The 13,484-nt window shown below is 25.5% G+C and overlaps 1 long non-coding RNA gene across 1 annotated transcript; it reads right to left on the reverse strand.

Annotated features, from left to right (window-relative positions):
- Positions 1–800: 800 nt before the first annotated feature.
- LOC112595185 lies at positions 801–2,480 on the reverse strand. The gene is made up of 4 exons (XR_003114693.1): positions 2,333–2,480; positions 1,358–1,474; positions 1,013–1,293; positions 801–890 (listed from the first exon to the last, which is right to left on the reverse strand). It is a non-coding gene; the product is annotated as an uncharacterized LOC112595185 (long non-coding RNA).
- Between the last annotated feature and the right edge of the window lie 11,004 nt (positions 2,481–13,484).

Genomic DNA, 13,484 nt, shown 5'->3' on the forward strand with positions numbered 1-13,484 from the left:
TTTTAATTTTTTTCAAATGAGAAAAGGCCTGTTATTCGTATTCATTGATTCAAAGAAACAACAATATTGCACAGTTATATTTTTAATTTTTAAAAATGACGGAGGAAGTTCAGTATAATAAAGTATAAAGGCGATTGAATGCGTTTTTAAGAACATTTCGGGACTGAAAATCTATTATTTTCATTAGAAGTTCAACAGGAAAAACATTAATATTGTCAATATTAACATTAAATGGGTTGACAATTAATTGAAAATATTGTCAACATCGTTTGAAATGAAGGTAAGAACATCATCTGTTATTTTTCGTCGATTTTTTTATGATATTTTAATTTTTAAGCAAGTTTTAAGCATTTTTATATTTTTGTATTATATATAGCTACTCATAATAATAAAAGTGTAATAAAGTCATTACAATTAAAGTTTTTTTTTAATCATAACAAAATTTAGTATAATCGTTATTTTTCGAAAAAATATCCAACTAGGTTTAAATTCAACTTATCAAAAAAATTGCGACTATGAACTTAGTAAGGTAGTTTGATAGTTTGAATAATTTTTGAGAAACCTTAGCTTAAATTGGTGAGCTTTATTCAGAAAAATAAAAATATTAACAGTATTAATTGATAAAAAAAAAAAAAAAAAACAGAACAAAACAGAACAAAAATAATAATAGAGAATAAAATATAAATTTCCATATACATCTTAAAAAATGGCTAAATATTTTTAAAATATCTAATTATTAATTATTATTTTTATAAAAGTTGTTATTCTTAATTTATTTTTCTATTAGTAACGAACTATAAAACCGTCGATAATAAGATAAAAACAATACGGTGCGGGTTGAAGTGTTGAATTTATTTTCATTTTTCGCCATACTCATACATATTAAGTTCCTACAAAATAATTATTACAATATTATTTCACTTTCACATAATATACAACATAGTTTCATTGAGTATAAATAGAAGATATAATCAATGTAATAATATAGTATATATAACTAACTTTTAATTACCTTATGAGTCGATACCGTACGGGTATTACCGTAGAAAGATATGAATATGTGTAAGTTCTTTGTCTTAAAACGAATCAATAATTTAAAAACTGTTGTAGACAAATGATAGAGCGGTGAATACGTTTTGATGTTTGGAGGAATTTTAGTGTTTTGGGTAACGAAAAAAAAAATGTTCGTTTAAACTTCGTCGAAATGGAATCGAAACGGAGTCCGTTGTTCTAGGGTCGCACGTGCCACTTGTTACACGTTCTTCGGTGTTGGCGTTATCGGCGAAACCGTGGCTGTAGAAAAAAAAATACAAATAAATAGTCTAGTTGTTTACTCGCCGTTACGATCATCGCATACGTTACTGTTACACATATTCTGATTATTCGTGGTCATGAGCACATTATTTGTTCCACCGAGCATCACGCGACGAAGGTTTGTGGATTATGTAACTTATGAAATTTTAACTTGAAACGTCTGTAAAACAAAATCGTACTTCTATATCTTATTGAGATGTATTAAAGGATTGTGTAAGAGCAACTAATGAGAAACCCTGTACCTATTGTAGTTACTAAAACTGAAAATAAATAAAAATTTACACAAAAATTATAAAATTAAAAAAATAAAAATAATTTGCGATTTTTTGCAAAGAATTTCGTAAGAACTTTATAATTGCACGCTTGTATAAAAATGTTGGTTACGTATTTCGATATTTTTGGAGTTGGAGTTCGGCAAGAATGACACGAAGTATTGAAACAAGGAATCTTGTGTAAAACAATTTAAATTAAATTTTTTTTAATCACGAACATATATATATATGTTGTTGTACCTACATGATCGTCATACTTTAATCAAATAAAAAAAAAGGAAAACTACATCTATAAACATCACAGATCGAATTTAAATATTTATATTTTTTTTTATTTTTGACTCATTAAAAGTACCAATTATGATTTGGTCAGAAAAACTTTAAAAAGAAAAAGGAGAAAAAAATACTATTGCTATCAGAACTTATTCTAAGTTTTACTTCTCCGAAAGATGACAACAGACACATGCACACAAAAATATTCTTTTTATCGTTAAACACATAAATTCTTCGCTCAGAATCTAACTAAACTTTAAGTTATTTAATAACTTATATTGAATTCCTTCCCGTCAGTGTTTAACTGTTATCTACTAATAGTCGAATAGTTAACAGTCTTATTAGCGATTTAATTATACATACATGGAAATATATTATATATATATAAAAATTTAAGCACATTTAAATAATTGAACATAAGTACGTACCATTTAGTCATTAAACTAATTTTCGTAAAATTAGTGAATACTTACTTAATTAATTACCTATTTCTCATCAGAAAATCCACGACGAGCTGTGTATCTGTTAGATATTCAACAATCGATGACTATACTGGCAACAGGTAGGTATTTGAAGTTCTGTGTATCAGTGTATACAAAATGTGTACGAATAAATATTACGTTTCAGTAAATATATGTATACCATAATAATATCGAGTTCTAAAAGAAATCAAAAATAATTAAATTTTTTTTTTTTTTGGCATTATCAAATTGTAAAAGATACTATATATATATAAATGCATTGGTGTAATTCCATTACATTTCAGCAGGTAACAACAAATTAAGTCATATCAAAGCCGCCCACATCGTTTGTGTCAGCTATTTTTTTTTTTTTTTTATGTTATTTGATTACAGTATACACAGATAAAAATGTATTATTATAATTAATTAAATGTTATTTAATTATTTGTTTATTTGTGTTTTCTTTTATCACATAAAGTCAACACGAAACACAGTATTATATTTTAATGAGATTAGAGTTCAGTTTCAGCTGAATCAAGCAGGTATAAAAACATAACTTTGCATCAGTTGCATATAATATCAGCGGTGCAAGTGTCTCCCATAATTATGCTAACTCTTGATCTGAATCGAATATTTAAGGCATAATAATACAATTCATTTTTTTGATTCTTCTAGTTACTGCGCAGAAATGGAGGAGTCCTCTGCAATAATATTGAGGAAGTGTTGTTATAGTAAACAAATATTGTATGAGTTTTACTGCTCATAAATCATAAATTTGCTGAAAATTTTTTTAAATTTAATATTAATCATAATTAGGAGCAATCAAAACTAAATTACTGGTTGAGAAAGTATTGTTGAAAAAATCTAATAACTATATAGGTAAGATATTTTTTAATATTATTGTACAAGTAAAATAAAGGCAATTTGTCGCAAATGTAAAAATTAAAAAAAAAAAAAGAAATACATTAAGGTAATTAAAAATATAACAATTTTTCTCCTCTAAAAATGAAATGATTTAGACAAGATTGCTGTCTTCTGTTTGCTGCGTTACGTGTTTCATTATCAATAATACAACAAATCACAAAGTGCTTTATTATGAAGAATTTAATGAAAATATCAACAGACGAGAAAGATAAAAATGAAAAGTCTATTAGAACTGTTCATATTGTGCATATTAATATATAGCGAAATTAGCTTTAGTGTATTCCCAAAAATATTTATCACGTGCAAATGCATATATGTATTACAAAGTGTTTGCTACAGAGTGTATGAAGGAAAATTTCGTTTGATGTTTTCGAGAATTTTTTCAATACACTTATTTTGAATACGGTACTACATAATGATATATTATGTTATGTACAATAGTTATACGGAAATGAACAAAAATAAGCTTCGAGCCATATACTCGGTAACCGAAATATTTTGCGTCGCACAACTACTTGCCGACCGACCAGCGTATACAGTAAACGTATTATGTGTGTGTACTGTATAGCGATACTCAAAGGAAGTGATGGGTTCACTGAGCAAAAATAGTGAGTGCCAGTGTGCGGTGACGTGTGTAAATGTGTGCGTTGCGTGTATGTATGTATGTAGGACGTAGGTACTTGAAACTATAAGAAATAGTAACTCGTTTTACAGCAGCATAAAAACTTATAATATAAATATTAGCATCATTGGCTCAACAGAATAATAATTATGTAAAAAATAAAATCTACGAAGCCCTTTTACTACAAACAATGTATAAAACAAGATATAATAATAAAAAACGGTATAGTTAATACTTACTCATAAGTCATGTTGGTGCGCTGACTGGCCAGTCGCTAAAACTAAACATAAATAATAATAAAATTCACGCGCACACACACACACACACACACACACACACACACACATACACACAACCAACGGTAATTTGAAATTTATGTTTAGATTAATGTATAATGTAACTAACTAACAAATAACACAAGAAAAATATAATATTAAAAACAATTCATGGGTACCTAGTTTCCGACCTATTAGCAATTGCCACATATCCGTTTCTTTAATTTCTATTTCAACATAGACTTGAGCTTCAAAATAAATTTGTCATGACCATTAACAATAGTCAGATTATCTTGGTAAAACCTTGGTAATAATTCAATAAAATATAGTACATATTATTTAATACAATACAATTGAGTGTGCATATGAATTCTATGAGAAAACATTTTTATACTTTTTCTCTAAAATGATTAAATTAAACACGGTACTATATGTTTTTTTTTTCGATTTTGTTCTTTTTGTAAGCTTTTGTGCAATATCCAATGAAACCATAGTTTTGTTTTATATTTTTAAGGGTGCTAGTGTGAGTTATTTTATGAGGTTCAATTATGTGGGCAGTTTTATAAAATATTTATAGTATGTTTAAAATTAATTTGTGGTTATTTGAGTTTATTAATTCTTCTGTGTATTTGATGTTAAAGAGTGTTTTAAATACAATTCATAAATACGTGTAAACTTTTTAATACACATAGTATAAAATGCAATTATTTGAATATTTTTAAACACATTAGTTCGTATTTATTATGGCGGATAAAGTGGTTGAATTTAATATAGATTTTTTCATCAATTTGTCAAATAATAATATTATGTACCTACTCATATTTAATTGTAATCTAAAATCAATTTTTTTTTTTGACAATATTATTACATCGTTTGATTCTATGAAAAATAGTTAACGGTGTTGGTTATTTATAGTTGTGACTTGTGAGACACTAATACATTTAAATTTAAGTATAATATTCCGAGTCATGCTGAATCAGTAAATCAACTAAGCTACTTCGTTATATTTCATATTTACTTAATACTTTATACTTGAACTATGAGAGTTTGGCTCGTATAATGATATTGTAAATGAAAATGTGCATAATACAATCAAAAGAACGCTTAATAGTGTATCAAAATATTTGCATAAAGTTTATGTAAAACAAATTTTTAAATTAAATTTAGTAATCAATTGAAATAGAAAAAATTAAAAATGAGCCATATATTAATAACCTTATTCAAATGCTTCGCAGCTTACAATTAGCAGCAGATAACATAATAACACGGACTTTACCAGCCAATAGGTACTCGTATCATAATTTCGTATGGTTAAATAAAATATTTGATCAATAATAAAGATATAGGTACTAAAAATCCACTATTTCGATTACGCGATCAACTATTTAATTTTTAATTCTAGTATTTAAATCCACAATTTTAATAACTATTCGTACTTAATATATTTATATATTATATATGTCGTAGCCACTTGATGAAATTGATCTTTTCATGAAAAGATGACCATTTCATGAAATGGAAACAGATTTTTTACACTTCGTGAAGTTTGAAAATATTTCACAATATGGTCACTTTTTCATGAAATGGTCACACTAATTTAACATCGTGTAATTTTTTTCACAATGTGGTCGTTCACTTTGTGTACTGAAAATTGAAATACAACTTACACACGTAAATGTACAAGCTTTAATAAACATAAATGTAAGTTATTTTTATCTAAAGAACACGTAAAGTTTGATTATATCCGTTAACTAGGTAGGTACGTGACACGTGTCCATATAAAATAAAACAAATACTATCTATATTCTATACGACTATTATACTGCAATTACCGGACTATCCGAAATGTGTAGATAATATTTTCATTTAAGTTATCCATTTTTAATATACTACGTAGAGATAGAATACAGTAGATAATTATTGTAATAGAATACGATCGAATGATCCACACAGCAATTACTAAAAACTTGAGCATCAAAGTATAACTAAAATACTGGTATGACATTATCCTATTATGACATTTATCAAAACCAATAAAATATTATCTACACATTTCGGATAGTCCGGTAATTGCAGTATAATAGTCGTATAGAATATAGATAGTATTTGTTTTATTTTTTATAATGGACACGTGTCACGTACCTACCTAGTTAACGGATATAATCAAACTTTACGTGTTCTTTAGATAAAAATAACTTACATTTATGTTTATTAAAGCTTGTACATTTACGTGTGTAATAAATATTGTATTTCAATTTTCAGTACACAAAGTGAACGACCACATTGTGAAAAAAATTACACGATGTTAAATTAGTGTGACCATTTCATGAAAAAGTGACCATATTGTGAAATATTTTCAAACTTCACGAAGTGTAAAAAATCTGTTTCCATTTCATGAAATGGTCACCTTTTCATGAAAAGATCAATTTCATCAAGTGGCTACGACATATATATATCATATCATATATCTATGGACCCCGAGTAGAGATATTCGATTGTTGACTTATAAATAAATTTGAATATTTAAAATAAAAATACTATCAGGATCAAATCTTTCAATGATAATTATGAGCTTAATGTAGGATATGCTCCAAGCTCTAAGCATTTAACCATATAGGTTTTGATTAAAGCTGTGCTACATTGAGGCAGGCGGTGTTTGAAACATTTAATATTGTACCAGTATTATAAGATTATAGCAAACGTCAACGATTGTCATGTCCTAATAATTATAATTGGGTTTTAATCTAATCCAATTAACCAGTTTATGGTGTGTTGATTTTTTTCAAATATATCACTATAATTAAACAATCTATAGTTCGTATTTATGTTATAAATAATAATAATAATAATAATAATATAAGTTTTAATAAATCTAATAATTAAATTTATTGAAATAAAACCAATAGTATAGTTAATTTAATATGTATACATGATACAATAAAGGTGCAAATGATAAATTAAAATCTTGGTATCGATAATCAATCTTAAAATATTCGGTATTGAGAATAATAGTCATAGTAAGTTTGTTATATGCTATCACAGATAAGCAATAATTTCCTAAAACAAGTTATTTAACGATTTTGATAAACGACAACGTTGCATTAAGTTTGAATAAAATGTACGCAATCGTAATGGTGAAAAAAGTCCATACGCAATCGTAACTTACCCCCTTATTTGCCATTTATTTAAAAAAAATGTATTTATTTTGAAGCATACCTCTGTACCTATAATTTGTATGAGAATCAAATTTTTAAATTAACTCGTTTTTATAAATGTTCATTAATTGTTTATGAAACTTGTATTTGGTCATTATATTATTCAAAAGGGTATTAGATATTTCACTGTGGAAATATAGAATATTAAATTTATTAGGTATTTAAAAATACACGCATGTAAATAAACCACCTGTTACGTCTATAAAAATCCATCTAAAATATCAACAAATTTAATAAGCCTCAATCGTTTTACAAGTTAACATATTTTAATATCGTTTTGAAAGGTAAACCTCTTGGATTCTTGATTTTTAAATATTAATGACATGTGAAATCGATAGCAATCGTGTTACCTGTTTAATATTTAGGGAAAAAATCAAGGTTTTTAAACATCTTTTAAACTTTCTCACAACTCTAGACTCATTGTATCTACAAATTATAAATGAACAAAAGCGCATATCACATATGATAAAGATTTTCACAAAAGTAAAAAAAAAAAAACACCGTGAATGCAACAATATTATAATGATGTGTGTAAAAGTTTGATCGAGTGTATACTCGGACTGTCATATTCATATATTATATTTTAGGTAAACAAATTATTTTTAAGTACTATACTATAGTAGTTAATAATTATAAACTTCGATGAAGTTTTATTGAATAAATATCATTTTCATAATTGTTTTCATGTTTTCTTTTTAATGTAATTCATTATGTTAATAACATTTTTTAACTTCTATAAAAATATGTTTCTGTACAGAAATTATATTATTAAGTTATTTATTAGAGTTTGTTATTAATAAGAGCATAATTTAAATTGCACTCAAAACTTAAAAGTTCTAATTAAAGTACATTCAATAAAAATAAATACATAATCACAATAAAAAGTTTTTTTGGGACAAAAAGCTTAACATATTTATTTCAGATTATTATTATGCATACATGCAGTTTTATATAGATTAAAGCTGTATTGGTATTATAATATTATACCCAGAAAAACTTTTTTTTTTAATTTTGAGGTTCAACAACAATAATTATAAATAATAAGACGTGATTTATAAAAAAAGTTTAAAAACCCACTTCTGAAAAATTGATATGGTTGCATTAGAACTTTTTTGGTATATAAATCAAAATCAATAACTGATCAGTCAACGAAATTTTTTAATAATAAAGATAACAATAAAATATAGCAAATATTTATTAATATAATTTATGCAAAATATTGTGCAAGGTATATTAAAAAGAAATACTCGTACAATATTTTAAAACCTATTTTAATTTGAATTATTTCGAGTACTTAATAATATCACAAATTTTTTATTGTTATTTAAGTTTTAATTAAGTCCATGTAATAAATTATTAAATAATAATATAATATTTATTACTTACTTATTTAATATTAATATATCAAAATCTAATACAGAATATATTATATATGTAATTGTTAATGTTTTCATAAAAAAAGTTCATTGGTATTAGATACGTTATCTTAATTGTTTAAATATGTTGATACGTTGTTAATTATTATTATTTTACAAATAATTATAAACCTATTGAGAAACTTGTAACAAAAGTTTGAAAGTTTAATTAAAATTAATTAATTTTTGAAAAAACTTAAGTAGGTCATAACAGTTAGTAATTACAATAAAACTTGTATGAGTCATTTTCTAGCATACTACTCTCCTTTTTAGTTAGAAATCAGTTTTGTATGAAGTTATTAATATAATATTACATAGTTATTATACCTACAAAAGAATAATAACCACTTATAATGTAAAAGCTTATTAAAAAAATTCAGTCAATTAATTGGAAATAATATAAATGTAAGTAAATTACTCAAGAAAAAATAAATATTTTATGTACCTATGTATTTTTCAACAATTATTTTTTTGTTAAAAGAACAAAGACAAGGGTTTGTAATTGAAACGTGAAACTTAATATGAAAACCATGATCAATAAAAATAAATACACAATAGTAGGTAGCTCCTACGTGATTTAATACAATATTTCATTTCGATAATACATATATCTCGTAATATAGTTTTAAAATCTGTATTTTAATAAATAGAGAAAACTATATATTAGAAGAAACAAAAAATGTTTAAACATTTCTTAATTTCTGAATAACAATTAATGTCTTATACTCGTAGTTTAAATTTTTGATTATAGTTACTGAGAATAATTGATTTTATTGCGACTGAATTTTTTTTTAAAACACGGATAGTGCACGTTTGTATTACACAGATGTATTTATAGTGCACATATTTTTTTATAGGTTGGTCGAAGGATATCCTTTTATTCTTACCAAATAAGTTGAGCTTAGCATTAATCAAAAAACAATTTATCGGTTGTTTTGTTGTTTGAATGTTATCTATGCATATATATTATGAACGGATTTTGCAACTAAATTATTAAGTACATAACACAAGATCGAATATCAAAACTTATAAAATAAAATATTGCTTACTAAATCGTGGATTCCACGTTCATCGTTTAAATATTTAATTCACTAAAACAGTTAATAAATAAAAAAAAAAGTTTATTCTATTTTTTTTATATACTTAATTATATTTACATTGAACAATTTCCATTAATCAACGAAACTATTGCATTTTAGTTATTTTGTTTAAATTACAGACACAGATGTAGTCGAGTTATTTAAAAAAATGTAATTTTAAGAAGACAATTCGTTCAAGGCTCAACAGTCTTGAATTTTTGATTATTGCCAATTGGTGTTGAAAAATAATCATTGCTATGAAATGAATTTTAAACTAATTATTTCGTTTTATTTTCATGTTAGCTTATAATGTGAAAAAATATACGACGATCACGTGCGAGTTTTTCAATGCCTCTCGCATAACTAAATATATTTATTTTATATAAACAAATGAACTGATGAAATATGCATGACACCGTAAAAAGATTATATGTAAATATTTTGAACATTCTCCATCCAGAGTTAGATTTACTGAGATTGTTTTATTTCGAATTATATTTTAACGATCCATACACGTTGGAATATTCGGGAACAGTAAACCTATATGTATTGCATATATCTATATTTGTACGTTACCTGCGATGTGCATGTGATGGTTTGACTTTTAATTTTATATGATTTGACTGCAAAAACGTATAAAATATCATGCACAGACAAAGCCCCTCCTCTGTTTCGTTTTTTCGCTTCATAGCAAACGAATGACCAATAATAATTATAACTCATCTGTCCGTATAGCTTCTGGTGGTAAATATAATAATTAAAACCTAATACTACACCGCAATAATGGCCGTCGCCGAGTCTACCACTACCACTATCAATAATTGCTCTACGACACGTCTTATTGTCATTTGATATGTATTTCCTGTCTTTGTGTCACTAAAATTATGTACTTTTAATCTTTAAATTTTAACATCGAAATTTTATTTAATTTTAATAACGACATAAATTTAAATTTTAATAATATAGTCATAAACAATAGAAATCCGATTATTGTATAGTGACCCAGTATACATATATACATATATAACTATTTAACTTCGGGTTATTACTTACACACATTATGTATACCCATCACACGAAATATACTATTTTATAGTATATAGTATGTATTGCGTGTGGTATAATTTTAGATTTTAAACGGAACAATAAATGTATTTTTAAATGATTTTTTTTTTTTTTGTAATGAATGTTAAGTATTCATTTTAATTAGACAAATTATTCAGTAATAAATTATGAATTACCACTAAAGTGTACCTATATTGGTTATAGGTACTTAAAAGTTCAAATAACTATCATCAAAATACTAATACCGAGTAGTAGGTATATACTATATACTTATACACATTTCGAGCGTAACCACAAACAAAACTAGGTAACCTACCCTAACGTCGATATAATCGATATATAATTTACTATTAATCTGAAGGTATTATTTAGAGACCAGCTAAATATTTTAAACGCATTCAACAACCTATATTGTATCATCTAATCACCAAAATCGAATTATAATACATAAATTCGTCTTGTTAAAACATCATGAAAAAGTAATTTGTATAATATTTATGTATCAACAGGGTGTAGTATGATATAATCGTTTGTTATCGTGATAAATAATTATGCGTTTATTTTTAATAATATTAAATACAAAGTTTAATCTATTATGTACCTATATAAACGCGTAAGTGATTTCATTTTCATTTTACATTACTTTTGGCAACAGTAGCCAATAGCCACTATTTGAAATCTTCTATTAGAATATAGATGTGCACATTATATTTATTTGTATAAAATAAATATAGATTACATAAAAATAAATGATCGGTTAACAAATATAACAATATACAAATGGCTAAGAAAATATTATGCATTAAATTTTGAAAAAAATTATGCACTTATGAACTATGAATTGTAATTTTGAATAGATTGGCGTCAGCGATGAATTTGATGGTGTCTAAGATAGAATCGGGGGTATTATTTGAGCAATGCGGCCAGTGATCCCGGAAGCCATTCTTTTTCTTAGGTCGATTATTCTGAGTTGTGTGATATTTTGCAAAAATAATATGTTTAATATTGATATGAACCCCGCAGGAGATATGTGATTTTATACAAACAATAGTTATGAAAATATTGTTTCTCTAAACGTGATGAGATTTGATGAAACTATTGAATAAAAAATGTAAAAAAAAAAAAAAATTCAAAAATGACGTAATAAAAAAATGCTGTTATTATTATTATTTTTTACAGTTTGTAACACTACACAAACATAATTTTACACACTGTTTGTTATTATAGGTTTTAACTTATTCTCCATCCTATATATTATAGCTTCTGGACCTTGGAAGTTTTTAAAACGTAAACGATGACTGAATTAACCCGATTTATCAAGTATTCACCAATAGCATCAGTACACGGCGGTTATTGTCAAAATAATATGTGTTGCCGAGGATACTCCTGACGATTCACCTACCTAAAAACGATGACTAAATATTTAACTGAAAATATATAAAAAAAAAAAAAAAAAAAAAAAACTGAATGCAAATCGTAACCGTGTTTTCCACTAGGTACCTCGAAATACATTAATATATCATCGATATTCAATCAGATAGTCACATGTGTCACGTAAAATATTCTAATTTTTTGGTGGCGATAAATTCTAATTTGTCTGATTATTGAAAAAACATCGTTTGACAATATTATAGCAGAAAAATGTTTGAACTTCTGTACTAATGATGGCATTGGTTTTAGAAAATAAAATAGCTATTATAATTGGATATATTTTTAGACTTGCGTCTAAAATTTGGTCAAAAGCGCCTAAATGTTAAAAGTATTCGTAGCTTATATTTTTACGGAGTTAAAGAAATGGTTTAATTCACGGGCATTTTTTATTTTGTCATGGACAATACATAGTTTATTCTGAAATTACTCATTACATTTAGTCGTTTTATATTTTTTTAAATAATCTTACATTATAATGTGTTATTTTACGATAAATAAATAATTGATTTCCTAACATACAATCACTTAAATATCCGCACCAAATGTTTTATATGACGTGTCGTTGAATCAATACATAGGTGATAGAATAACAACCACTGCCTATATATGAGTATGGATCGAATTATTTAAAAAATGTACAAATTAATTTTGATACGTCATAATCTACCCAAATATTTTACAAGCTTTATAGTAGGATACAATTTAAAACATGAACGATTTGTTCAACGTTACAGTTCAAAGGACGTAACATCCAAGTACCTACTATAGTTTAATAATTATTACTGTTTTTTTTTTTTTTTTTTGATATTTTGATAACCTACCCGAGCTATAATTGCATTAAAATCGAGGTAAAATATTGTTTTATAATTTATTTAAGAATTTAATTTTTTTTTTTTTAGCCGTATTATTCTACGCCATAATGTTTTATTTTTGTTTAAAACTATAGGAGCTTGATTTTTATTAAAACTGCTTTGAGTGTTTAGCCACGGGCTATTTAAACATGATTTCTAACATGTTTCTTGTTTACTTTTTTTTATTAGATATGAATTATTAATACTACCTGTTAAGTTGAAAATATACATATACTTATCATTTTTTTAATGTTTACTTTACAATTACCAATGGAATAAAATTAGTG

This window comes from Melanaphis sacchari, unplaced genomic scaffold (assembly GCF_002803265.2).
Source record: "Melanaphis sacchari strain LSU unplaced genomic scaffold, SCAv2.0 Contig25_pilon_pilon, whole genome shotgun sequence".
NCBI classification, from domain to species: Eukaryota; Metazoa; Arthropoda; class Insecta; order Hemiptera; family Aphididae; genus Melanaphis; species Melanaphis sacchari.